Below are 25,529 nucleotides of genomic sequence, written 5' to 3'. Positions count from 1 at the left end.
GAAGAACGAATAGGCCGTTTAATCATTGATCATGAGATCACCTGATTGTGAGATCACCTGTTTCAGTAGAGGAATTTCAGCCAGTGGCAGGAAGGTAAATGAAATCGTGGGGTGCAGTAGGATTTTCCAGAGATAGATGCTAACGTGCCAAGTCCTAAGTTGGATCATGTCTGGAATATTGTATCTAACTGTGGTCTTCCATGTTTAGGAAGTAAGCTGCATGTGAAAAGTTGCAGAGAAGGGTGACACATGGCCTAGAGAACTTTTGTTGTAAGAGAGAGAAAATAAAAGCAGATGCTCATTTGCTCATTTAGCCAACGAGAGAACAGCTGAGAGGGTATATGTTTGTCCTCTGAATGAAGAGGAAAAAATATCAGAGAGGAAGAAATAGTTAACAAATGTGACAGGCAAAAGAAGAGTTGTATAGAAGGTGGTTATGGAAAGGTCTAGGCTGGAAACTGGGGTGTTTTATGTTTTTGGTTTAGACTGGGAACAAGGATGTATATTAAATCTTGCAGTGCTCGTAGTGGAACAAAAATGCCATTAATTAGCAATAAGAAAAGAAGGCAGTCCTACCGGTTCAAGCCAATGGTATATCAAGTTCAGTATTCTCTCTTCAACCATGATAAAATTTATGCAGAAATACCAGAAATTCAACTTCAGAACTTGTGGTAATGAAGGACTGGATTTGCATTCTCTCTTTAAAATAACAAGGACAAAAGCCCAGTGATAATAATTTTAGTTAGGAAGAGTGTGTGAGTCCCACCACTTTCTGCAGTCAGTTCCCTTTCTATTCCCTTAGCATTCAGAATTGTTGGGCTAGTGATGTTAGATGCTGTATCTGTGCCTTAAAAAATCTGTTTATAGGCCTGTTGTCCGTGCATTTGTTTAATTCCTTATTTGTTTTTTAGTGTTATTTTATTGATGGTTGTCTGTTTTCTGTGATAGTGGGGGTTTAGGCTCTGTATGTAGGTGGGTCCCTTCCAGTTGTATCATGTGTTGCAGCTCTGAGCAGGATCAAATATCTACCCTTGCTGGACTGCTGTGATTGCTTGTGTCACCCTTTACATAATGAAAATCCTCAGCTATGTCACTCTCTTAATATCAAGAAATGTTTAGCTTCTTAAGAGCAAAATATTATGTTTCTGTAGCATAGAAACTAGTATTCTGATGGTATCACATGTTCTTTAGTCATCAAGCAATATTTGAAGCAAATATGCGTACATTCACTTTTTAAGATACATAGCAGACATATTTCAGCCTTTAAATAGGCTTTTTGCCTTTTGAAACGAACACTTGACTAGAGTTGTTAGTTCAGTTCTCACTTTCAAACTTTATCAAAAAGCAAGGACCAGTGGTCATTGCCCAGGATGTGCGTGTTTCACAACACAGAAAAGGAAGGCAAGTTTAATGTAATTTACAGTGCTGTTGTTTAAAAGACAGTCAAGATTGTCCTTGCATGAGTTTCAGACAGCGGAGCTGGAGGCAGATCTGAGCTGGCACTTACTCACCTCCAACACACCTTAGTCTTTCAGACTCTCATGGGAGTGGATATTCCATTGTCTAGCATCTTCTCTTCAACAAGACTGCTGGTGTGATCAGGGTGACTGTTCGGCATCATCACTGGCATTTTGCCTGTACCTGCCACGTGTCCTTGGATGCTGTATTTCTCATACAACTTTACTTTTAGAGCCATGACTCCCATCCTTATTCTTTGTGAGATTCAGATAGTCATAAAGAACTCAGGAAATGTCTCTCTGGGAACCCTCAAATATTTGTTAAAGGCCTGATCTCCCCTTATTTCATTCATTCTTTTATTTGCTTAGTTTTTTAAGTAAGATTTGCTTTCCTCTTTGGTCTGTAATATGTCACATTCCTCAAACCAACTACAAATACTTTCATAAATACGCAGAAAAGTTGTCTGCTTTCCCTTCTGTTAGTAGCTAAGTATCTTTTGTTGCAATAGTTTTAACAAGAAGTGTATTGAATTTATTGAACTGATTCATAACATGCGTTTATGACATTATACTACCTGCTCCACAGGCTCTTACTCTTCAGAGATGGAAACACATCATTGTTGTTAAGAGCTGTGTATGATGATTGCTCTTTCCCCATTTTATGGTTAACAGGAAATATGTTTAAACTGCAGAACAAGAAATAGACAACTCAGAAGAGGAATTGGAGCACAAAAGCGTGTTCCATAAGTGATATGATTTTATGGCATTGAGTAAATGTTAATAATCTGTAGTGGTAAGTTTAAAATTATTGAAAAACTGCTAGCATATGATTTTTTTTTTTCTTGAAAGACAAGAATTAATAGTTGAAATCCTATTTGTACTGGCAAAAGATCCATGTTTGTAATTGACATCCAGAGCTTCTGGTAGGTGACAGACTTGTGGCTTATTGGTGAGACAATATTGAAGGAAATTCTAACCTTTTCCAGACATGCACAACCTCAGATCACAATCCCATCAAGAACTGAGGCAAGGGAGGGTTTAATGTCTTTAAAAATCAGTTCAATATTACCGGCTTTAGTTTGCCAGTAAGTCTTATGAACTCTGCATGTAAGCTGGGAGGGCCAAAGAATGTTTCTGAGCTTTTATATTCAACTGTGTAACCTATCTCTGTCCCAGCTTCCTATTCGTACCACTGTGCCCTATCTTAGACCGTGTTTTTGCTAGGAAAAGAACCTTGGCATGTGGAATAAAGCCAGAAGATCCATGCTACAAAAAGTTCTAGTCAGAATGATCACGAATTGGGAAATGTTGTAGTGCACAGAGGAAACTGAACTCCTATCTAGCCAGCAGGAAGCAGATTACTTGCTTACGGAGGTTGGCTTATGACCTTGTTGACTGTGGAAATCATTAGGGAAGGCAAGACTTATCGACTGGTAAATCTAGGAAGAGAATCAGGTATTGTAAATATCCTGAAACAGATACAAAAATATTCAGAGAATCACAGAGTGGTTGGCAGGGACTTCCTGAGATCATCTTGTCCAACCCCCCTGCTCAAGCAGGGTCAGCCAGAGCAGGTTGGCCAGGACCATGTCCAGTTGGGTTCTGAATATCTCCACAGATGAAGACCCCACAACCTCTCTGAACAACCTGTGCCAGTCTTTGACCACCTTTACAGTAAAAAGAAAAAAATGTTTTCTTGTGTTCACATAGAATTTCGTGGTTTTTATTTTGTGCCCATTGCCTCCTGTCCTGCCTGGCTCCCTCTTCATTTTTCCCCTCCTGTCAGGTATTTATACACATTCTCTTCTTTTTTCCCTCCCGTCAGGTATTTATACACATGGGTAAGATCCCCCTGAGCCTTCTCTTCTCCAGGCTGAAAAGTTCCAGCTCTCTCAGCATCTCCTCATATGAAAGATGTTCCAGTCCCCAATCATGGCCCTGAAACCCAAACACAAGAAGTCTGCAAGGCTTGGAAAGATTTCTATAAGACCTCTAGGAGGGCACATATTCCATACATCTTCACTTTAAAATATCAAACAACAATAACAAGAAAGACAAACCTGTGGGGGTAGTTATGGAAGAAGTACACAGCCTTGGTAAAATATCTGAGAACTGCATCTTCATTGGCACCATATGCTTGCAATTCCTTGAAGATGTTACAGGCTACATTATTATACAGTGAAATCCTCAGGGAAGTGGAGAACATTAGGAAGAGCGTAACTTTTCTACATTAGATTAGGATATAATTTCAATATAGTACATTTTCTCTATTCATTCTTGTGATTCGTAAGAGTTTGGTTTTCTCCCCTTCTGACTACTACTTCTGTGACCCTGTTAGGATCACTTTTAGAATGAGTTGGGCAAATGAAGACCACTTTCTGAAATACTTTTTATAACTAGAGTTTCTGTGTCTTTCTTTAGTTTCAGGGAGAGCTTGTCTCCTATGCAACCCATTTCCTTTTTCTGTTGTTCTACAGAGTTTCTGCATAGTTTCTCTATTTCCCCCCTTATTTTATATGCTGCAGTACATATTGAAGAGAAGAATGATCAGAACATGATTTAATAGGTATCTCTATGTATGTTTGATATTTGTATTCCACCAAAAGCTTGTGTATTTTATAGGGAATTCATTTTGCATGCCTAAAATGAGTTTTCAGAATCTTTTAATTTTAGAACTTGAGACCATTAAAATGCATTACAGCAGCATCACAAATTTATACAACTGGAAAAATATTTCGTCCTTATGAAAATGTAACTTGTATTTTCTTCATAGCTTTACAAATCATGAATATTGTTAGTTGCTACTGTGCCTCATAATAAGTTAAAATAGTATCCTGTCCCACAAAAAATGCAGAAAATAAGCCATTTATTTGAAAAGCTCAAAATGTGTTCTACATCCCCAGCTCCTCGGGTCAGCCTGGCCTGAGATGAAGCTGGGGGTGCACACAGTAACAAGCAGGTTACGGTTTATCTGTTCCTGTCAGCTGCTGCTCCTGACTGAGGGTGCTAAATCAGAGCTCTGGAGTCTCTATTTCAGTAAGAAATATAACATCATGGTTGAAACTTGTCAGTTCCTAGATTAAGGCTTCATGTATGACGGAGGCCCATTAAAACATGAGTGCTTTTGAGAAGAACACATGCGAATGGAGGATTTGTAATCATAAAACTGACATGGTGCCAATGGAAGATGGCAATATATTCGTGCCTGTTGAATCTAACGGAGAGAAAGCTGACTCCAAGCATTCATATATTAAATGTTAGGTCCCAGAAAAGCACAACATTGGCTTTAAAGTAGTGAAATGTGGATAATAAGAAATGTAAGTTCCTTTTATTATCCTTCATGTTAAAACACTGGGGGTTTGTGTTTCAAGTCTGTCTGAGCAAATATGAGATACATAAAAAAATGACATATATATATATGTGTGAGTGTTCATGTATAAAATTGCAATTCTCGGGCAGTAAGTTTTGTCAGACAATTGCATAGCATACTGTATCAGGAGGCTAGGTATGGAATAGGAAGAGTTTTGCAGTAGAGCTGAAATTATGTTCATATTGTGTTCCATGGTTATATGGTTGGACAAAGAAACATGGTTTCTCAAGTTTAGTGTTAAGCTACGAATAGATGGTGAGCCTTTGTCCAGCACTTTGAGATGACTATCTAGTTAAAATCGTCTGATACATAACAGTGCTCAGAAGGGACAGCTAACTGAAACGTAGACAGTGTTAGCAGTTAAACCCTGGAACAGTATGGTAGAAATACCTTTCTTAAATAAGGTGCCACAGTACTTTGAAAATGTTAGGGTCTGATTGTCAGTATATTTAATAGGTATAACACTGGAGTTACTTAAGCTTCTGCAATTTGAAATCACAGAAGCACACCCTGTGTTTAGTAGTTTTTGGCAGATGGTGGAACAAGATAGCTATTTTTTCCTGGTAGAAGATAAAAATGCTATTTGACAGAGCACAGAAAACCATGTTGCTTTAGCAGCAAAATTATGAAATCTGCTGTTTTAGTGGGCTGGAATTATAAAATACTGCTTGTGTCACAAGGAAGATAACAGTGAAATAATGTAGGGTGCTGAGGTTTCTCAGGATATTTATTTAATTAATTTAATGCTGAATTGTAAATTCATTTTCACTGTAATGGCTTTTCAAAGAATAATTTTTCACACATTTACAAAAATAATGCGTTTTTATGTCAAAGAAGAACGCTTGAGGCCTTACTGTGTTTTTGCAGTGCCTGTTGCGGGAAATTGTCCTGAGTTTTATTTTTAATACCTAAAATTAGGCTCTGGGCACAGTATGGAGGCAATAGATAAACACTGTTGCTATAGAGTTTTTAAGATACCCCCATGAACTTTTTTTTTGCCTGCTCCCTGCCTAAGATAAAAAGCTGGCATGGTTATTTATGTTATTTATATGTTTGTATGGGATATTTGAGTCATTGTGATGTGGAGTATTATGCTTCCTTGGTATTTTAAAAATATAAAACTGACAGCAGATCAGGAAAATACTATGAAGATGACAAAATCCTGTTCTAGGAGTCCTGCAGCTGGTGGCGTGTTTACTCTTTATTGTTAGAGGGAGAATTTTAATTTGGCTTGAACGGTTAGTTTCTTTTTGTGCAACCTTTATGCAGTTGTGAACTGTGCTAAAAGGTACTTGAAGCAAAAATGAATAATACCAGTGTGGCATTTGAAGGAAAACTGTTTTTCTGTCTCCACATAGTTGTGTGAGTTTATATGTAATGCAAAAGATACACGCAATAAGTAACAGTGGGTACACGCAATAAGTAACAGTGCAGAAGCAGAGAAGGAAAGAAACTGTTCTAGGCTAGGCTGGATGCCAGATATTAAGAGAATTTTTGTTTTACACTGATTTTAGGAGAAGCAGCATCACATCATGTGCCTTTTATAAATAACTGGTGAAAGATCATGTAATAGACCATTACAACAAGGCACATATTTGCTTCAGCTGTAATGCCTACGTGAAGTAGTTTTACTTTAGCTGTAACGCTGACATCAGTTGTGTAATTGTCATGGAAAGTTACTGGTCCAGGCACAAATCTCCTCACTCATCCTCACTTTCATGATGATAATGTGGCTGGTGATACTTTACTCACCCATGTCGGAGAATTCTTGCCTGAGGGGGTGGAATTTTGTACAGGCAACAAATTTAAGAGAGTTAAAAGGACAAGAGGTTTCCAGATGCCTTGAATTAAATCAAGTGGTTATTCCTAACCATAAATGTTTAACTCCACTCCCTCAGCAAATCACTTTCAAAATAGATATTTATTTTCAAACAAAACCAGTTGCCTTGTGAAACTGTTGGTTAGGGGAAAAAAATTCCCTAATGCTTCTGAATAAAATATCTGATCTCTTGTTGCCAAGGCTGAGTCACTTCCTGTTACAATAACATGACTGTCATCAGCAAACTTCTGTAGCCACACAGTGTAGTTTGCCAGTGTATGCATGGCTTTATTTGTCCATGTTGTTAGAAAGTTAGCGTTGAAAAACATACTGTACTAAATTTGGAGGCACCAGCTTTGTATTCAAGTGCATTAGTGGCGGATCTCGGTTGCATTTATTCCTGATAATATACTCTCTGATTTCTTCGTGCAACATCATAATATCCACCCAGCTGTGTACAGTAATGTTGTAATTCTATCAAGGGATTCTGGACACAACATAATGCATTAATATTATCAGAGCTTTCTCAAGTGGAATTTGCAGGACCATAGTCAGCTGTTTCTTATTTACAGCAATGAGATTTGAAAAATACCTGGAAGTTCATTCCACTTGTCACCTAACAGATAACCTCTAGCTTTTTCTTGACTGTGGTGGGTTTTAAAGACATGTTTAAGTTATCTTTCACAACATTTAGCATACAGTGGTTTCAGTCGCCTTTGATCAGGATTGGTGCTCGCTCGACTTGCAGGCAGAGGTAGTCTGCTTTCGCTGCACCACTGATTCAGCAGAGCAGGAATTCATTACGGCCTTTACATAACAGGTTGGAATTCATTTCCTGGGCAAAATAAGTTGGCAAAAGCCCTTTCTGCAGTTAAAGCAGCTAGAAAATAAAGGCTCAATCCAGTGTTTAGTGTCAGTACTATTACTGCTTTCCCCCTCCCCCAGGTTTCAAATACTATTTGGAGCAGTGTCTGGCAAGCTGGGTTCTGGATGATCCATCAGATGTGTATGTGAATCCCAGTTACTGACTCACTCTGTATGACATAAATGACTGTTCTGAGACTATGAATAAGAGATGAGGGGGTGTCTTAAATATTCTTTGGGATTTTCATCGTGATCTTCTGCCCTAAAAATCAAGTGTCGTATCAGGTCCTCAAAATTAAGGGGCAATTGAAAAATTAACCTGCATTTTTTTGTGCCTTAGCCCCTCCCCCCACAGGAAAGAGAAATGATAAAACTTTAAAATTGGTTTGGTATTCAGGGACAAGCAGGACTATACACACACAGAACTCTGGTCCTTTTGAGTAAACAAAATAGTCTCCCTAGGTTCTGGTTTTGTTTTACTCTGTTTACTATATTTAATATCCGCCCTGCTGGATCATTTATGCTAGTTCTTCCTGAGAGCCATGTGATGGATAGTCCTAGATAGCCTGCATCTCTCGTGCCTGAGTTCTTCAGCCAAATCCAGAGGAGTCGAACTGAATGAAAGTATTTGTGAAGTGCTGCTCACAAGAGGAATGGCATCACACTGATCTGAAGTGTGTCAATTTGAACATCCTTTTCAGCCTGCCACTTTCACAATCAAATTGTTATAATCATGGCACAGGACAAGAATCTTAAGGGCTAGCCAAGCTTAATCTGCAGTTTTCTTGCTTTCACATATTTACAAAAGAAAAAAAAAATCTTTTCAACTCCCTTTTCTTTCTTTCTAGTTTAAAAAAGAAAACAGAAAATGTAAGTCGATATGTTTAAGCTGACCATGATGAATCTGGGATAAGTTACTATGCTCTGTTCTCTGATAAACAGAGACATTATTGTGCAGTCCTGGATAAAGTCACTGATTATACTGTTTGGGCCATGAAAGCAAAATGTGTTGCAAGGATTTGGGTGTCTGTAATTAACCAGTTGTAAATGCTGTGGTTGGTGGCTAAGCAGCTGTTGAAATCACTGTCAGAATTTCACCACTGTAAAGGAGCTATCATGTGTTATTCCATTGTTTCAGGATGGAAAAGAACAGTTGCTTGTATGCATTTCTTTTTTCCCTAAAACAGAACAAATGTTGGCTGTAAACTGAACTTACAGTGTTCCGGGCTATATCAGTGGAAAGGATTTATATTTGCCTGAGATTGTCTTTGTCTTCAGTGTAACATATCAGACACTGAGAGTATCACTGCAACCTAAAGGTTCATTTTTCACAATGGTTTGCTGCCGCATAGCTTGAACATTCATTCTGCTGTGGGCAGCTTTCCCTGACCATGCACTGATTCACTCCCAGAATACATCTGTGAATATAGTTGAGCCCTAAGTTTGGATATTAAGAATCTCATGCATTTTTTAAGAACACATATCATTTTAATACTGGATTCAAGCCTCTTAGGGCTGTCTTAAAGTAAACCTTGCAGTTTGACGTGGGTAACTCTTTAGTATTGATGTGTAGACGGCGAAGAACTTGGCCACTAGCAAATTATATAAAATGCAGCAGGTCAGCTACTGATTGCCTGAAAATCCTAATACTTGTAGGTGAAACTGTGGTGTAAGACCTTTGGCACTCAAACCTCCTGACTCTATTTAGTTCAGGGAACGGTGAGTTCTCAGTTACAGGGAGTGGGAAGATGATGTCATTGAAAAGCTATTGCCCTGCTTTGATATTAGTAAATGTGTTCAAAGTTCTCTAGGGACCTCTAAGGGCTGAAAAACTCTCCCTACCACAGTTGCTGTGGGACAGAGGTAGTTTCTCTCTCTCTCAATTTTTTTTACCAGCTTTTTTAGCTAGAATGCGAGTGAAAGGCATTTAGGAAAGTAAGTCTGTCTGCACTGTTTAAGAAAACATGTTGAAAATGAGGCTGGATGCATTCTTATATCACTAACGAAAACAAAGACAGGAACAGAAAAATGCCAGAAGTGTGTGCGTGTGCATGTGGAAGAGGGGGAGGGGGAGACAGGATGAAGTCCTTTGCAAAACAAAGTAGTAGGTGCCAATGTTGATGTTTTTAAGGCATGCCTTTCACTAGTCACTATGCGATAACCTATTAGCAATCAAACCTGAGGGCTGGATTCCTCCTTTTTCTTTTCTGCATGTACAGTGTAAAAAAAAATAGAGTGAAAGGTCCTGGCGAGTTGCCAGTCCTCCTCCTCCTCGGATAAGGGAGCGAGTGATGCAACACCATGACTCTTTTTCCTTCTCGCATCTTGCCTATCCCATGGGGAAGTGAGCGATTGCTTAGCTTTTTCATGCCTACGAGCTGGGCTGGGCTTTGTCTTGCTTGTTCTGATGACAGGCAGCTTCACACCACTTCTGACTGTGTGCTGTCCTCACAGGGCCGAGCCCAGCCTTCAGGACATTTGCAATTTTAAATACATCTGGGTCTGAGTTCTGCTGCTGGCCTTTGCCTTTGTAACAGGGCCATCACATACACTGCAGCCACAAGCCCAGGGCACGTGCTAATATTGCCGATAACAAACATAAACCTCTAAGTTGCCTCCACCTTCTCCCTCCCAAATTTATGAATTTGACTTTTTGAGCTTTAGGGTCTACATGTTGTGAGTTTTCTTCCCAACCGTGAAGCCTGAGTTTGGTTTGTTCAATCGTGGAATAGTGGATTCTCTAATATTTTCCGTGCTGCAGTGAGGCTTTTAGTGGGACAGCAAGTATCACGAGACTCCTGACAAACTCATGGGAGTTAACAGGGCTAGCACTCAAAGGAGCTTTGCAGATTCAGCCTTTTTCTGAAAACAACATTCCAACAACACAGAGATAAACTGAATGTTTGAAACAATCTTGGAGAATATTTTACTTTGTGGTTTTTTTCTTTACATAAAGACCCTCTTCAGACCATCTGAATGGGATTCCAATAGTCACATGATGGCTCCCATGTCACTTGATCAGTGACATGACTTGGCAGGGGGAGGGAAGAGACGGGAAGAAGGAAAGATTTGGCCGTTCTTACAAAAGTTAAAAAATGTGATGAGGACATTTGAAACATGTTTTTAAACCCTGACTGGTACTCAATAGCATCGTAGTCCACCTTGTAGCATCGCTGGAACAAATAACGTTTAGTAATAGCCAGCAGTGTGTACAGAGTCACTGGTGATGTCATTGGTGACACGTCTGATACCTGTCCCCTGCTCGGGTGCAGCCAGTGCTGCAGCCTGAGAACGTCAGAGCATCCAGCAGGATTCCAGGGTGCTGAGTCAAAGGTGAAATGCCAGCACCAGGGAGTGATTGCTGGTTTCGCTGGCTGAAATACCAGTCATAAAACACATTTATTATACTTACACAGAGAGAATGCAAAGATAGAGCAAAGGGATAAGCAGCAGGAGAACTACACTGATGAGGAGAGACAGTATTCAAATATGATAAAGAGTACAGCTGTGATAAAAAAGCGATAATGTTGGCTGACACGTATTGTTGCTGATACGGCATTGGACATTTATAAGGGCATTTTTATTTCCTTAAATGGGGAGCTACTTTTTGTGTGTGTCTGTGTACACCACATCTCACATGCAATTCTGAAAACCTGCAGCTGTTCTGATTCACAGGAGCAGAACTAAAGCAGTATTTATAACAGGCATATGGGCAGGACTTACTGAAATGTAGGTCCCAAGCCTGCAGCTAAGCCCATGGACATGAAGCACACACTGGACACCAGTTCTTATACCTAGTCAGGCACATGCTTCAGTGACTGCAACAGCAGTACTTTGCTTTGATTAACTTCTGCCATTTCCCAAGACAGAAATGTATTACTAATATTGGCGTATATCACTCATTGCTCTTGGAAGTTGGGGAGACTTTGTCATTTGCAACTTTCCTTTTCTAAAAAAAGAAACTAGCTCTGGAAACAGAAAAATACAATTTATTACCTGTTTTGCATTTTTTAGTCTTTCTCTGTTATTTTGTGTGATTGTTTCAATTTTTAGAACTAACACAGGACAACCTTCACTGGTATACTTCACCCTTTTTTTTTTTTTAAAATGTGATCTGTCTTGAAAAGGTACTCCAGAAAGAGCAAATTTTGTTGCACTGTAGGAATACTAGTTTTGAAGTTTTCTAATTTTGAGGGAAGAAAACTTCAACGCATTTAAAAATAAAGCCAAGTACTGCACAAGGTAGTGATACCAGAAAACCAACAAAGTTAAGTGATATTTCTGATAGAAAAATTTTTCAATTTTTGGCCACCCACCATGATGTAAGAAGATTTTCTGTGCATTAAATTAACTTATCATAATAGTTATTGAATCCTCTTTCTTAATGTAAAGATTCTCATTTCCAAGGGGGGAAGGAGAGAAGTTTAATGAAGAGAAAAATCCCAAAAAGCTGAAAAAGAAAAAAGAAAAAGATTCAGTTATGGTGTATTATTGATACCAAGATTAATGTAATAGCTGTCTCTTAATGAAATCTAAGAAGTGACAGACGTGGTGATGGGGTGTCCTCCAAGCAGACATACACATATGACCTCTCTTTAAGTATGTTCAAGATCCCAATTCCATGACGACTTGGAAACGTTCTTAGCTTTATGCACATGAGAAGCCCCTTTGCTTCAAATTACACATATACTTCATGTTTGCAACCTTACTCTTCCAGGACATCTTCCAGCAAATTCAACACTCTTTTCGTTTCTTTCAGATGCTAACTGTTACATGCTTTCCTCCCTTTCAGTCACTTAAAAAAGCATGATCTGTTAAGTCAATGGCAGAACTCCCACTGACTTCTGTAATGCTGGGAGTTAAGCTCTCTGCTTATGAAACTAAACATTTCTTTTTAGAAAACTTTCCAACATTACAAAAAGGTCGTTTCAGTCCTGCAGCTCTCCAAAATGGTCAGTGAGTGTCTTACACTTTTCCCTTATATTTAATATCATGTATTATCAGCAACTTTTATTATTATTCTTTGTGCTTTTTGGAGGAGATGCTAAGGATTGAGGTCATGTCTACTTTATCTGAACATTTAAATAACCCATGATAATGTTTATAAGAATTTTTGGGCTTTATTTCTCAATCCTGCCCTCCTGTGCAAGATGCTGGATGTCAGATTTTTGCTACTATCTGCATCAGAATTGTCTGCCATCTTCTGATACAGTTATTGTAAAAGATCTTAGTGGGAGCTCTATAATTAAGAGACAGTGGCCAGGAGATGGAAGATGCTGAAGATTTCTATCAAGGTTCATTTACAAAGAAATAAAGGATGAGTTTATATTTAGCCTCAGTCATGCTGAATTTGTCCATATCTTTCTTCTCACCCCTGAAACAGAGGCATACTGGAAAGATTTTTGTGTTCTTCATGTCTCTTCCTCTAGCCTTGGCATTGCTAAGAGGTAACAGAGGGGAAGAACACGTTTCGGAAGAAACGGAATAAGGCTGTAAGGAATTGTGAAGCTGCTGCTAATGGATTTCCTACATTCAGTTGTTTCACCATGTTGGTTCCAAATATACTGTCAAATACAGGGCAGAATACAGCCCTCAAAGCAGCAGAGTTGACTTCACATGTGTAGGTTCAGAGTCAGAGGTTGATGACTACTGGAATCAAGCACTGGTTCAGCAGAACACAGATCAATAGGAAGATGGATCCTACCTTTTAGTTCAGATGTAGATTCATTGGTATTTTCAATTTCTGTTAAGCTAATCTGAGTTGAAAGTGCTCTGAAGTAACAGTGCATCATGCAGAATTAAACTTTCAAACCCTTCCTGAGTGCATTGAGATAACCCTCTACCATAACTACACACTATTCACCACCATGTTCTTCATGAAACAAAAATATTCCCACTTTTAAAGTTGGTCTTTATGGATTTTTCCTGAAAGTGGAGGTCAGATACTAATGAGACAGTCTGGCTAGCCAGTGCCTTGACACGTTTCATTTATGGCTTGATTAGACCCTGATTTAATGAGATACTGTACTACACGGAAGCACATCATCTTCAGTCATTTAACACTGAGTGGAGTCTGAATGTTTCATTTCAGCAGTGTCTCTGCACTTTTGAAACTAAAAGAAAAAATACAGAATAAAGCATAATTTAAGTAGAATGTTTCATTCCAACTGCAGTAGGCAATTACAAAGAAAACCATTCTGAGACTGCCCACTTCTTTGCTTCTCTTTTCAGTCCTATAGACTATGCATTAGTGCTTCTGAGGTTTTATTATACTGTATAGAATGTGGTTTGAATTTAAGATTTGTAAGGGAAAAGCAGACAAAAGGCCAATCTCATGTTTCCATTCATCTTCCCTGTGTGTTATTCCAGAGACTCAAAAGGGTGATACATTGTCTAGATTTTGTGACTGGTGAATTTCTTTGTTACAGGGTATCTTAGGATGACATAGAAATTTTTGACATTCTCTTCCGCACGGCTTCCAGTGGAGGGGCAGCTCCAGAGCCCTGCAATGCTCCAGTGGATTTTCTCTGTTGGATGACATCTAAGCGTTCCAAAAGCTTCACTAAATTGAAGACTGAGCAGTCCTGGAGTTGTACAAGATCTGAGGTACTGCTACTGTGTTTTAGGCCCAGTGCAGTGGTTTTGCACCAAATGGATTCCAATTGAACCCAGTGACACAAAGAGCCAAGGTAACCTTACTGGTAGACTTGTGAATATATAGTTCTCACTTGGGAACAAGGCATGATGCCATATGGAATGGCTCACATCTATTTCTTGGCTTTGGATTAATCGTGTAAACTGAAACAAGAGTCTGAAGAAAAAAGGATATATTAAGAATAAATTATGTCATGCTGAGATGAGGTTAATTATTTAACATCTGGCAAAAGCAGATGGATTCTCAGTTAACACAGTGGAATCCACTCAGTCAGCACCCTGATAAGCACCACGTCTTTTTCACTGTCTCAGATGCCTTCCTGGAGATCCTGTGCTTTTCAGTTGCTCTGAAGACTGGCTAGGCAGCACATCAAGACAGTTTAAAACGATTGTCTGCCGTTGCCTGCAAGGCTTTGGTAATTTGCAATCATGAGTGATGTACGCTGGAAGACAGTTTCTTACTGTGTGGCCCATTTGTCCAGCAATTTGACTTTTTACTTAGTAGCTTGAGTACGTTTGGTGCTGTACATCAATATCCTGGGAATCATGTTCTCAAAGGTATTTTTTGTTGACACGTGACCATTGCATACTGACAGTGCCTATTAAAGCATTGTATTGGAGTTACTTGGGAGAGTATGATTTGGCATCGTGACCACACATGATTTTCTTGGTGGCAACACACAGGAAAGATGGGTTATGATTTGCTATCGTGGGATGTGGTCTTCTGTGAAGGAATCCACAATAAGTTGTCTCTATGTTACCACAGGGTTTAAATATAGTTAATGCTTAAGGAGACGTTTTTGGCTTAAGGTTGGGGCAACATGGCCATCTTGAACTTCTTTCAAGAGGAAATCCCTGTGGTACCTCTTAAAGGTCATTCTCAAAGAAGCACTTTCAAATTATAAAGATTAATTATTCATATTTGTATGCTCTCCCCGGGTCCCAGGTAGTATATCTGTGCAGGACTTCACATAGCCTTCCATTTTTCAGCAGCCTTTTTTCATGTGCTGTTTGACTGGGTAGGAACCTTGTAAGACTATTCTATTAGCAGAAAAAGCTTCAGCCCTGCTTTATTTTACCTTTGTACAAGAAAAAAACCCACAGAAATCAGAATTTCAGGGATATTAAAACTTTATGTGAGCAAGAATCAATATGAAATATCCTTGAAGGAGAAAAAAATCAGTGGGAACTTTTTTTTTATACTTCTCTCTTCAGATCCTGCACACCCCTGAACCTGCTGGAAGTGCAAGGCAGTACTGTCAGTGCTGTCATGCCTAGTACATACAGCCAAATGTAGGAGAAATGCTTTTCCTAGTACTTCATATTTGTAATCCACTAGATTAAAATCTCTGGTGTTGCTGTTTCAAAGTGCTGGAGTTCCACAGCACGTGGGGGTTGGTGCCACTGGGCTGTGGAGTTTCAGGAAAGTGCAAGTGTTAGGTGTGATGCTCAGAAAATGCTGCCCTTCTTTTAAAAGGGTGTAAATCAGAGGTCATTCCACTGTAACCAGCAGATTTTCTGCAGTCAGTGTGAAATCATCATCCAATTCAACAACTTCATGTCTCTGAGTCTGGAGATACTAAGCCTCAGTGCTTCAGATCCTAGCCAAGGCACGTCCTGTGTGTTTCCTACTTAACTAACACTTGCACAACTGATGGCCAAACATTCTTTCTGGAGCGTTTACCATTTCCAAATATATTTATCTTTCAAGTAAATAAATTTTGTGTTAATTAGTGACAGCTCACTGCTAAAATATTCACTTCATTCTTTTATTGCCCTGTGGCAGAGTTCTGCGTGCCATGCCAGCTGTCCTTCACAGCAGGTCTTAAAGGTTTGAAGCCTTATTTGGTGTCTGCAGTGACCTTTTAAATTCCAGAGTAAAGTTGGGGCTACACAACTCGCAAATATAACACTTGTTAATAAAATGTCAGCTTTGTAGCAGTCAGGCTCGCATGGAGCTTTCAAACTACATTTTCCGTCAGCCTAATAGCTCAGGATTGTATACATGTGGTGGCACAGTTGCAAGAGGGGTAAAAGTTTCAAAAAAAGCTCCCTTCTGTTCCTGTCAGGTAATCAGGTCACAGTTCTACCCCCTGGGGAAAAAATCATTTCCCCCAGTTACATTCCAACAAACAGTTGTTAGTTTCTTCATTGCTTGGGTGACCTCAACTAAACCCAGAAATGCCAGGTTTTAAAGACTAAAAGATCGCCTAAACCTTCAATCCCTGAATCAATAGCAATGTAAGAAATAATAGTAGCAGGGGAAAAAAGAAAGCGGGGCTGGGGGGAGGTGGAGAAGCAGCAGCAGAATGGCTAACAGATGTTTCCTAAAGAAGGTATAAACAAGGAAAATGAGCAGTCAGATTTTCCTTTAACTTTATAGTGCAATTTACAAGTTCATTAAACAGGACTTCTGAGCAGGGCAGCCCTTGCTGAAGGATTAAGTTGAAACATTCTTGATTTCCTGCTCAGCTGACTCACTTGATAAGATGCTCTGTAATATCATCATCAGCCATTAAATAGTTAACAAAACCTTTGGGTTGTATAAACCCATGTAGTTTAGATGGTTCTTGACCTTTTATGTGTAGGTAATGATTACTTACGTATCTGCAGGCATGCTGAAAGCTCTTTGTAATGTACTCAAGAAAAATAACACTGACATCATTCAAAACTGTCACTTTTTTATTATTTTAATACAGATATTAAAGCTATTTAGATTGTAATGATCTGTCTATATAGTTGCCTAAAGCCATTTCTTTACCATCTATTTACTGAACCTACATAAGCAATTCATGTGATGTTTTAAAGATTTATCCAAGTTTAGGTATTGCCTGTATTCCTCCTGGAAAGCTAGGTCTGGCATTACTGTGATGTTTAGCTCTTGTCATACTGTAAAAAAAAATTTTGGTTATTCTACAATGGGACTAATTTTCCTCTTGTTCTGTAAAAAATTTTTAGCTGCAGAAGACCTCTTGTTATCAATAAAAACTCAATGGATTTCTAATTGGCTCAGTTATGCACTTCCATTACTGGACTAATACTAGACAGCTGGAAGTTGTCTAGTATGCATACAATTCTCATATAACCTATAATATGGAATAATCAGAATACTTTGAAATAATCATAAAGGATGTGGGGTAAATTGACAAATGGCCTGTTCTGCTTGGGGGAAAAAAAATCGAACCTTTGAAAATCTATGTCTTTGCATCAAACAATACAGGCCATGTCCAAAGTCTCTCTTCCACACACTGACTTGAGTGTGTCTGTACACAGCCCTAATCATCTGAGATCACTGATATAGCAGTACTTTAATCACAAAATAAGAATGTTGGCTCCACTGTCTTAGTTAAAATAGAGATACTCCCATCTTTTTCCAAGCCCAATGGAAGAACAGTCAGAATCAGCTCAAATTATTATCACCTCATATTAAATATGAGACTATTGTTAAATGGTGCATGCAAATAGTATCTATATCACAATATAGTTGTAACTATTTTCGATTACATGTTCTAAAATACTATAAATTAGTATTCCATAGCTGATTAGAGATGAGATTTTTGAAGAAATGGTTAGGAAATGCCTTAAGAAATATCTAACAGGGCAGGATATATCTTTCTATCTTTGTATTCTTTGTGGAGCTGCTGTGTTCACTTAATGGAAATTGGCCTGGAATCTCTGCAAATCCAATGGCAACATTTGGTGTACAGTTTGTAAACTCCTTTGTTATGTTTGTAAATCCTTTTTAATGCTCCTGATGATCTTAAAGGACGTCATTTCTCCCTTTCAGTATAAATACTTTTATGGTGTTGGCAGTCCCAGCTTTTCAAAAAAATGTATTGTAATCTTGTAAGGAATTAGACTACATCTCTATTAAAAAAACAGGCTCCATGAAGTTCAAAAATTAGCAAGCATTGCAAACGACTTGAGGTTTACACAAACAAAATAAGTGTGATTTGGCAATGTTATTGAATCCCATCATTTAGATTTTGTTACATATTATAACTAGGATGTTTTTTAAGCTGTAGTGTGGACCACAGTCTATGTGTGTTATCAATAAAAGCATCTTCCTTCCCAAAGCAAGATTGATCAGGATCAGCTAAGGTCTTTTTTTTTGGGTCTTTCCCTCTTTTCCCCACTTAACATAAGATAGTAACTTCTGCGTAATTTAGAAACTTTTTTTAAATAGAGCATTTACTTGTTTACTTACTTATTTTTGTGAGTTATCCTGTCCAACCAGAATTTTTTCATAGCCAGCAATATCTGAATGACTGATTTACTTGATAAAATAATTTCTAGTGGCATCAACATTAGCTGCAGGCCTAAATATAGAGAGATAAGTACTGCGTGCACTGATCTTTTAGACAAATGCACATGATGTATCTATGTTGGGTGACATCTTCCATAGGTTGAAGTGTTGTGGGATGTCAACTGTGAATACAGCAAAGAATAAGATTATATAACATGGACTAAGAAAGACGATTCTTAGAAATTCATCGCTCTCTGCAGATCTCCTCATAACTGTATGGTAAATCAATGCTCACTGTCACTTCTTTCAATCAGCAAAAGCCAAGCAAATAAAATAAGCTGTCACATTTTTGGTTCTTTTCAGTGTGAAATTGAAAACATTTCTCAAGCTAATAAACTCGAGTCTAGGACTGCTGGTATGTGCTTGACTTTTTCAAACGGTATACTTCAAAGCATAGAAGCTAGATAAGCTAACAGCTCATTCAGTGAAGTTATTGTGTCGAAGGAAGCATGTCTATCAAATGCTTGCTTTACAAATTTGAATAGATGTCGTTGTTCTCAGTAATGTCACCCACTCTATGGCTGCAGGCATTGTTTGAACAGAGGGAATGTGAAGCATTTTTTAAATTTTATTCAGGGGTGCTTCTTTGCAGGGAAATCAGCCATTCTTTCTCTGGATCTTCTTTATCAAAACGATGATGCAAGCAGTACTAGGGAGGCTGAGTAGATAGCTGGCCAAAGTGTTGAAGATCAAGCTGATGGTTTAGCTTCATGGTCTTCAGAGTACATGAATCCAAGTGTAAGAAAAGAAAGATACCATGACAATTAAATGTTGCTTCTCATTTTCAGAGAAACTGGATCAGAAGGCAGTATTAACATTGTTGGGAACTACTAAGGAATACATATTTGGTTTTGTTGTTTACCAACTGTAAATACAGATCACACAGTGGCTGACTTCTGTTTCTCCACGGTACGCCAGCTCAGTGTGTTACAGACATCTGCACATTGCTGCAATCTGATTGTAAGATGAACACCAACAACCCAAATGCATTCCTTGTCTCGGTTACACCAATACAATCTGGCCCCCTGTGTTTATTTCAGCATTGAGTGAATTCTTTTGGTTATTTATAGATCCTTCTGAGATTGTGTCTGTGGGGGTGAGAGTGAAACTGCATTAGCAGCTGGAGTACTCCAGAGAGGTCTGCTGGCTGGCACTTGTCCACTGGCTGTGTAAAAGTCACAGCAGAGAAGTGGCCTTGCATCTTCACTACTGTAGAGCAAATGCTCTTGGGCCAGCAGTGACAGACCTCAGCCACAGACTGGAAGAACTATGACTCACGGTTCTGTTTCTTCTGCCCTGACTCTCCAGGAGGGAAGTAATCTCTTCCTCTGATATGTATGATTCAGAGGCAGTATTTTTTGCCCAGTGTTCTTGAGAAAGGCATTGGGAGGGAAATAGCAACTTACACGTAATCGGTAGGACTTTGCTTTATCCAGAGAAAGTCAAAGTACAAGGCATTAGTTGCTTTACACAGCTGCAGAGTCTGTTATTGCTCCCTTATCTGACTTGCCTGAAAAGCTGTATAGCTCTGTGCTTCTTCATGTGTCTGCATTGACAAATACCTTTAACAGACTGTACTGGGTTTCTGTCAATGCCTTCAATCCTCCATGGCTCCATTACAGTTACTCGGGGACTCTCAAAGATGGCTAAGGAAATTAGATGGACAGGAACTGAGTGGAAGCTTTCTAGGTAATGAAAGGATAGAAAAGTAATTTTGTAGGTTGGCTGAGCTCTTGATGAGATGTTTAACGCTGCTGTGATTTAATTGTATTGCTAATGGTGCATTAGGGTGTTTGAGCATGTTGGTAGGAGTCTCTTGGTTATTATTTACATTGAAGGGAATAAAACACAATGGGTGCCATTAAAAATCTCTGTCTTTATTTTGGAAAGGTTTAGTAGCACTTTGCATGTATCTAGTAAGAGACATTGGTTCTGATTCTTATTTTCATGAACACTTTTTTACACACTTTGGCCAGATAAAAGACTCCTGATACTGACATAAATTATTTGTATTCTTCCTTTCTGCTCTTGACAGGGCTTCACTCAGGCACAGTGCCATACTATAGTGCTTTTGAGCACGCCACAGTTGTGCTTCCAGTTCAGGGACTAGCTTGAGGAATATGAGCTTGTGTGCCTTGGCCCGCAGAATAAATGAAACCAGACCCATCATCTCTACCATGTGGATATTTCAGTCTATATCTTGGACTGTCTTGTCTTTGTTAGAGACACCATTGTGCTTTTTAGCCTATCCGTTATTAATTAATGAAGGGCCCAGTAGCAAAGATGGGCTCTCAGAAAGGGGAAGCGGATAGTGACCATACTATTTGCTAAGGATGTGCCACTCTGCTGCACAGGAATGTACGACAACACAATCATTGAGTGAAGGTGCTTAATCCTTTAATTCCTGTAACAAAAAATTATCTCCTAGAATTTTCCTCTTCTGATTACCTGCTGTAATTTCTATGAATCTATGTAAGAATAGATTCTTACATACAAAGACAAACCCTCATGTGAAGTCAAAAACTTACTGAGAATAAATTCCTTTGGGTGAACATTGAGTTTTATCGTGTTTTTCACTGTGGTTTCAGTAATTACTGCTCTTCTGTTACTTTGCTTTGCATTTCACTTTTCTTGTCTCTGTAACATTTTTTTTGTGTTTCTGAAACATCTCTCAGCTGCTCCGTCGCTACAAGTGTTTCAAAGGAGACTGTAGTAGTGTCTAAAAGATGTTGTTCTACTGATCTCTTAACTCATACATTTTTATACTCTCCGAGGAAGGTCATTTCTAGATGACAGCTTGCTCCTTGTTTATGGTTGCACATAGATGACCTTTACCTCTGTTGTCATTTAACTGTTAAATTTCAAGTTATAACATTATAGTTTCCTTGCTACAGAACTGGACAACCTTACTAGCTCTTTTTGCAGCGCTAGAAGAGTGTATCAAATCCACTGCTGAAATAATGCTGTGTGATTTTGAGCCCAAAAGACAAAAAAACCTTCAATCACAACTTTTTCAGCCAGGGTAGTTGAGTGCTTGTTTAATTGCAGAAATAAAAAGGCAGTGCTGCAACTTGCTTAAACTCAAGCTTGAGTTAAAAGATTGTCAGGAATACGTACTCCTGGAATATTACTGGACTACTGGAGTGATTACTATCACAGTACTACTATAAATAACTTTTATAAATAAGTATAAATATTTATAAATAACAACATATTACTTCTGCATATTGCTTAACTATTTTCACTGTAGTGAGATGACCACCACTATTAGTAGTCTTTTGGGCATGGGAATAACTTTTCCAAGAAAAGTTATGAAGGAAAATATGTGTTCATATTTCCTTTTAATTCGGGGAGGGAAATAATTTATATTTTTTTAAAATATGTGCTTTAAAACTAAGGACAGCCTCTACATTGGTTTTTTCTTTTAGCCTTCACTGTGCCTGATTTAAGACCTTTTTTCTTTTAGGATCCAAAACAGAGAGCTGGACTGAGGAATCTGAAGGGCTTTGAATCACAAAAATCACTGTACATTTATTAAAACTAACAATTTTTCACATAAGATTCCTGAAAGACAGAGGACTCATCCTACTAGTGTTCATATTTAATTGCCTCAAGGGACACCAGCAATAGAAAATACTCTGCATCTGACAATTAAAGGTAATTATTACCAATTAAATAAAAGCTTCCATCTCAAATCAATAGAAAAAAACAGAGCCAGTCTTCAGTATCGTAGTTTCAGTTTCTGTTATTTTGTTTCCCTGTTTCACTACAGTTGCTATGTCAGCATAACAGTCTTGTGGTGGTATGAGGATATGGAATAGAAACTTGGTACATATTTATAGAAGATTTGTGGGTTTGGACTAGTTTGGTCATTTTTGTTTAGACAGTAGCAAGAAACTGCTTAATGGGAAGCTTTAGCATTGGTAAGTATTTTTAATAACAGAAACATATTTTCTGTATCTTTGCCCTGGTTATGTTCTGATGTTACAAATAGTTTTCCACCACTTTCCTGAGAAGATTGTTTCACAGCCTAAAACTTCTATTAGAGAGTTTTATAATTTATTATTTGCATTGTGATATTAACTCTTTTCATTGCTGACTTCTGATAAAAACAAGGATCTGGTCATTAAGTGGGAATGCACATCACATAATTTAGAAGTCCGCACCATAAATGTCTATAGCTGGGTGGGTGCGTGAGTTTCATTTAAAGTCAATGGAGAGGCAGAGGCATTTTTAGAGGGTATTACCAATAACATATTTTAGAAGTTTACTTCAGGAAAAGAGGTGTGGCATGCTATGCTCCACTGACTATGTTTACTAGATACCCATTGACTCCATTAAGCCTGGGAAACTGGACTCTACATCCTGAACTGTAGAATTCTAATGAGTCTTATCCAGAAAAGTACATGCAAATCACAGACATGATGAGAACAATCTGCAAGGATATTATGTGATACTAATTTGCAAATTATATACGCCCATGATTAGGCCATTTGGCTGTTCCAGACTGCTGGCCGGTGAGGAAGAAAGGACAATATATACTTTGCATAGCTGGTACAAAATGCTCATGTGGATCCTGGGATGGTGAAGAGAGGCAGGATCCGATGAAAATTATGTAAGTCATGACACAGGTAATTCTCCATCACAGGAAAGCCTTTTTAGAGACCTCTGTGTTATGTGAGATGATAAGCAGGTATCTGCTGGCAGGAGAATACTGAATTAGGGAGAAAAAATCATTTGGAAAACAGAAAAGATGAGTTGGAATAATGAAAAAAAACATTAAGAAGTTGATATGCAGACAAAAATACAGTGAAAATAAGACAGAGTAAGGTGAACTAAGATGATGTTATTGCATTTGGAAAATCCAGATGAAATTGGGTTCCCAGTGGACCAGATGCTGAAAGATCCTAATATGAGAGACATCTCAAATAGTTTGAAAACTAGATATTTTGCTCAGATTTCAAAGTATTTTTTCCATATTAAAATTTAGAGGTACATTGACTGGGCTCAAGACGAAGACAGTGGTCTGTGGGGATTATTCAGTAGATGATCTTCATAGTAAATGGTCATTTCTCTTTCCCTTCCCTTGTTTTTTTCCCTCCTTGTGATTATTTTATTTGGTTCTTGCCTTCAGCTACCTATCTATAATTATAGCAAAGATTATTCAGGAGTGTGTTTGTTGGAAGTAAGCACAGGAGCATCACCACAGCTCAACAGTGACAGCTTGATCCATAAATCAGTGACTACCAAAACTAACATCTCAGACAGTCATTCGTGAGTGAGAGAGACATCCATTGAGTTGCTTTTTGGTACAGTAATGCTATCAAAAGTGCTAGTTTCAAAAATGCTAGTTTCTATCACAGTGCTTTATATCAAGAGTATTAAAGAACTGCAGGAGGTCTGGAGCACCCATTTTCAAGATTGTTTTGTGTAGCTCCTGTTTCACCCTGTGTAGCTCAGGCCTGTTTCTTCAGTATGAAGAAACCTACACAATTACAACTGATCCCAAGTAATAATAAGAAAAATAAGGAAAGAGGAACACATTTTCTTTTCAGAGTGCAGAATTGTAGTTCTCTGAGAATTCAGTAAGAATCAATAAAGTGCAAAGTCAGAAGGCAGCTTTTGTATCTGACAAATTATTCAATAGACAAAATAACTTAAAACTGGGCCCCATTAGCAGTGTTTAAACATACAGATCACAAAATTCCAATGCAAACAAGTTTTAATGATACAAAACCTACCAATGGATATGTTGGTATATAAATGTGTTCCAAATCACGTGGTTTCAATGGGAAAAGTTTTGTTTAAAGAAATTCAAGTCAATCAAATTCAGATTTAAGTGACTCAGATATCTAATTTTCATGCACCTTTCTAATGGTTTGGTACACACCCATTGAAGCCAATGGTAATCTCTGATTAAACCCTATGGGAAAGTATATGGTCATAACTGAATTATTCAGTTTTCTATAATCAGATTTCTATCTATAAAATTAAGGCTTAGCTCCCTCTAGATAAAGTACAGAAGTACATGTAAATATTTACTTAAAAAAATTAAGACTAGGTTTAAGATTAAATACGTGCACATTTTACAGTAGAATGAACTTCAGTATATAGTTACATAATGTGATGGCTTAATTCCTTACAGCCTGGCAATGCATAAAGATGCCAATTATGGCATTTAATAGGCAAGGGAAAGGTATATTCTATATTTAGGTTATAAGAAACACTTTTTAACACTGTTTATAGATAAAAGTTTAACTGCAAAAACAAACTCAATTAGTCGATGTAGCAAACAGTAATTTTTAACACAAGACCTAGCACAAGGTTCTTGTAATCTGAACAGGTTCAGATTATACTGGTCAGATGTGCATTTTTTTATCTTTATAATAAATCTTTCCTTTTGATCTCCAGCCTGCCAGTATCAATCTTTCCTGATCCAAGAAATCCCCATGTGTTTTAGTCAGAACTTAAATTAAGAAGGTTGGAACCACATAGCAGTAATGACACTGGGAATGACTCAGAATCTGGAAACAATTGCAGTTGCTGTTGAATGTGTATATATATGTATGTACAAAAATTTCAATTAAAGAGGTATTGTTACTAGCACTAGTTTAATCAATGGATTTGTGAATTCCAAGGATTCTTGCACAGTCTTTACTTTGGAATGGTTTTGTGAAGGTTCTTTTGCTACTGGATAAATGAAATGGACGTTATGGGGTGCCAGCACTGAAGCCCAAAGCCATGAGCAACATTTCCATTTACTCCCTTGGACGGTAAATCTAAGACTCCTAAGAATCTTTATCAATGTCTTTAGACTGCAGCTGATGTGAATTTCCTCCTGCTATTTTTCTTCTCTCTTTTATTTCTAGGCTGCTCACTTTCTTAGATTGAATTTTGTCTACTGCAACAGAGTTCTCAACTTCAGTATGAAACATATTAGAGGAATAAACCATAAACGACTCTGCAGTTTACAACAGGGTGTCCATAAGGTGCCCTCACATAAAAGCACAGAACAAGAAAATAAGTGCAGTAAAATAATAAAAGATCTATTTCACTGCT

The 25,529-nt window shown here is 38.1% G+C and overlaps 1 long non-coding RNA gene across 1 annotated transcript; it reads left to right on the top strand.

The window, feature by feature from the left end:
- The first annotated feature begins 19,981 nt into the window (after window positions 1-19,981).
- LOC140647168 (uncharacterized) lies at window positions 19,982-25,271 on the top strand. Its single transcript, XR_012040684.1, has 4 exons — window positions 19,982-20,159; window positions 21,937-22,127; window positions 22,959-23,085; window positions 25,149-25,271. It is a non-coding gene; the product is annotated as an uncharacterized lncRNA (long non-coding RNA).
- Window positions 25,272-25,529: the final 258 nt, after the last annotated feature.

The sequence above is a fragment of the Ciconia boyciana genome, chromosome 2 (assembly GCF_034638445.1).
Source record: "Ciconia boyciana chromosome 2, ASM3463844v1, whole genome shotgun sequence".
NCBI lineage: Eukaryota > Metazoa > Chordata > Aves > Ciconiiformes > Ciconiidae > Ciconia > Ciconia boyciana.
This window is presented reverse-complemented; position numbering and strand designations above follow the sequence as displayed.